Raw genomic sequence first — 4,092 nt, 5'->3', positions numbered from 1 at the left:
TAAGTGAATAAGCTCAAAATTCTTACAATAGCTTTTATTTCCATTATTGTTATACCTTTACAAAAAGTGAATAAACGGTTAGACTGTGTCTGCATTCTTCTTTATTCGACTGTCTCTGCGTTCTTCTCAAACATTCACTGTATAAACTGAACAATATTTAAAGTTTTGTCTTTCCTTTGAATCACTGAACTAATATTTAGTTGTATAATCACTGTTTCTGAGAACTGCTGCCCATCTGTGTTGCATGGAGTCAACCAATTTCTGGCACCTGTTACATTCCACAATTCTTCTGCATTTCTTGGTTGTGCCTCAGAAACAGCATTTTTGATGTCACCCCATAGGTTTTTTATTGGATTAAGGTCCGGGTTTGGGCTGGCCACTCTATAACATCAATCTTGTTGGTCTGGATCCAAGATGTTGCTCATTTACTGGTGTGTTTGGGGTTGTTGTCTTGTTGAAACACCCAATTCAAGGGTATTTCCCTTGGGCATAAGGCAACATGACCTCTTCAAATAATTTGATGTATTGAAACTGATCCATGATCCCTGGTATTAGATAACATCCCCATATTATGATGCTTGTGCCACCATGCTTCATTGCCTTCACAGTGTACTGTGGCTTGAGTTTAGTGTTTTGGGGTTGTCTGACAAACAGTTTACGGCCCCTAGACACAAAACAATCTTGCTTTCATCAGTCCACAAAATGTTGTGCCATTTCTCTTTAGGCCAGTTAATGTGTTCTTTGGCAAATTGTAACCTCTTCACCACATGCTTTTTTTTTTTTAACTTACCGGGGGCTTCTTTTCGATAGCTTGGCTTAACATAGAGACCAGAGAGAGTCAGTTGCAGGCAGATGTCCCAAGCAGTTAAGGGTGGCTGGTGTGAGGAGCGGGGTGGTCAGGACCTGAGTCAGGGGCTTTGTGTTGATGTGATATTGACAGAGAGTGGGGGCAGTCAGGATGCCAGGAAAATTTGCATTGCCTTGGACAATACTATGTAGCACGGCTCTGGTGTAAACTGGTCTGCTGTGTAATGTCTTGCATTATAGAAAAGGACTAGGCAACACTTCTGTTGTCAAAAAAGCGTGCGGTGGAAATTTTTTATCAAAATTCACAGAATTACTACACACATCCATTGTCAGATTTTAAAAAGAATCCTACACACACAAAAGATTATCAGCCTTATTAATAAAGTGCAGGGCAAGAGATGTTTTTTTTTTTTTTTTTTGCACCAACACTGTCTGTGTTCAGCAGCTCTGAACTAGGTGGTGTGAATTTGCACCCAATAGGTCTCTTACAAATGGTACTTACTTGTGCGTTTACAAAGGCATGCTGAGTGCATAAAAATACATAGATTGTATCTATGCATGCTTTTTTTAACCACCCATAAGTGCATTTTTGTCAGCTTCAAACACAACTATCTATTCTACTGGTTTCTAAACATGTGCCAAGCACAAGAGATTGCAGTTATGAAATGCCAACTGAATAAAATTCAACTCTCAAAACTTTCTTAAGTAAAACCAAACAGACTACAACAGAATCATTTAGCTAATGTTTTTAGGGGTGCTCAAAATCGACGTTCTAAACTCATAAAAAGTATGTGTTTTATAGTCAGTGCTCTAGCACTTACTTGTGATCACCATGCACACCTTTTAATGTCCAAAAAAATTGAACTATTTATTAGGGCAAGTCCTGAAAGTATAAGATTTATTTCTTGCATACATTTATCTAGCCAGCTTAAAAGGGAAAACTGATTCACAGCTTTTCTTACTTTATGGTGCCACCTACTGTTTTCTTGCAAAAATGAAAGCTGGTTCCTAGTCACTCTGAGAAACAAATAGAAGAGCTCATTTACAACTAATGTGCTGAGAGCTAAAATTGAGTGCTTGGATTGTATAAACAAAGACATTTTTCCCATGAAGGCTTCTAAAAATTTATATGTAGTCCCAATGTATCTGTTTTGCTCATTTTGATGAATTGTGTGCCACTGAATGCAAGAGCAAAGTAAATAAGTAATGATGATAATAAGAATAACAGCAAAACCAGTTATTAGTATTTGTTAAGAGTTTCAATATAACTTGCCTAATTTACATTTTCCCCTTTTCTTCAGAATATGTCTTCATGGGACAAGCAATTTTTCCATAAACATGGTGTTTTCATGAAAAGTTGTATGTATGACATAATCCAAACCCTACTTTGTACATTTGGATCTTTTCAAACACAAACCCATCCAGTGCTTTAAAGTCACATGACATGTTAGTGTTCAGGTTTGGACAGTAAACTTAGTGGGTTTTAGAACACATAAATTTGGCATGTCTTCAAATTCAGAATGGACAGTAACAACAGTGGTTTTATTTGTATTAGTTGAAAAGTTTTATTGAAGTAAATATACTGTAGGTATGAGATCCCGTATCCCAAAACCCGTTGTCCAGAAAGTTCAAAATGATGGGAAGATCATTCCCCATAGACTCCAATATTATCAAATTTTATTTTTGTTAAAACAATTCTTTTTTGATGTAACTAGAAAACAATACCTTGTACTTTATCCAAACTAAGCTGCATGAATCCATATTGGTGGCAAGTCAATCCTATTAGTTTATTTAACTTTTTTAAATGATTTTTAGCAGACTTAAGGTATGGTGATCCAAATTACAGAAAAATTCCTTATCCAGAAAACTCCAGGTCCAAAGAATTCTGGATAACTGATTCTATATCAAAAATGTATGTGATGATTTGAAGTTTACTGTCCATGTTCAGCAGCAATCAAATTTAACTGAACTGGAGAGATTTTGTATGGAAGAATGGTCCAATACCACCATCAAAAATCCAGACACTCATCAAAGGCTATAGGAGGCATCTAGAGGCTGTTACATTTGCAAAAGGAGGCTCAACTAAGAATTGATGTAATATCTCTGTTGGGGTGCCCAAATTTATGCACCTGTCTAATTTTGTTATGATGCATATTGCATATTTTCTGTTCACCCCATAAACTTTATGTCACAGCCCAGTTGAACTGCATTTTACTCAGTACTCCATGTTCCAGGATGATCAGTCAAAGAACAGAGACAAAAGTAAGCACGGAAGATGCCAGAGCATGCACAGTAAAGATTTTTTTGGCAAAAAGCTTCTAGCAGGAGAATGCAAGGTGGCAGCCAGCATCTGTACCTAGCTGAAAATAAGTACAGGGCTCCTCCCTAGCACCCTTTGTTCTTCAGTGTGTGTAGCTTTTACAAGCACATTCAGTGGTGTAACTATAAAGGACCCCCTTCCTGCTCTCCTTCTCCCTAGTCTTTCCCCTTCCTTGAGTGGCACACTCAAGGAAGTGAAAGGTTAAGGAGATTTAGGTGGGGACCAGGTAATTTGCAGTATGCCAGGCCCCTCTAAAGATTTTTTGTGTGTGAGGGGGCGGCCGGCGCAAAGTTATTATGCTGCTGAGCACATTGTAAATGATGCACAGACTAGGCATATGCCAGGGAATGCCCATGTGAGCCCAGGTTCAGTCCCATCTATATGCAGGGATACTGAGTCCAGAAAACACAGCATATAGAGAAAGGCATCACACTTTGTCTCCCATTCTAATAGGAACCCCAGTTGTAATAAAGTTTTCATAGTTCCAGAGGAAACAACGAATCAGCTGTTAGATGTCAATGTGATGACCAATAAATGCTACCTGCTGATTGATTGTTATGTCACATGGTAAACATTGCATCTTTGTATACATGAGCTCTACAGGTGTCAGAGGAGCAGTGCTTTGTACTTTATACTATACGTGGAACTATTTTATTTGATATAACCCTGTACAAAATTATTTAATAAGGATAAAAAATGTAATACCGTAAGTTAAAAAAGTTAACTCTACAACTGTCACTTCATATACTGTAGCTCCTCTCCCGCACGCTCGATTCCTCTGCATCTGTGCTAAGCACCAAGTCTGACAATGTCACCCTAGGTGAATGCTGAGACCCTTCCTAGGGGCAGATTTAGAAAGCGGCAAATTTTCGCACCCATCGCCAGGAACAAATGCGCTCAGACTTCACCAATTCACTAATATGCACAGTTTCGTCCTGGGCACTGAACACTGGGGACTTTTCGCA

Source organism: Xenopus laevis, chromosome 1S (genome assembly GCF_017654675.1).
Source record: "Xenopus laevis strain J_2021 chromosome 1S, Xenopus_laevis_v10.1, whole genome shotgun sequence".
Classification (NCBI taxonomy): domain Eukaryota; kingdom Metazoa; phylum Chordata; class Amphibia; order Anura; family Pipidae; genus Xenopus; species Xenopus laevis.
Note: the sequence above shows the minus strand (reverse complement) of the source record.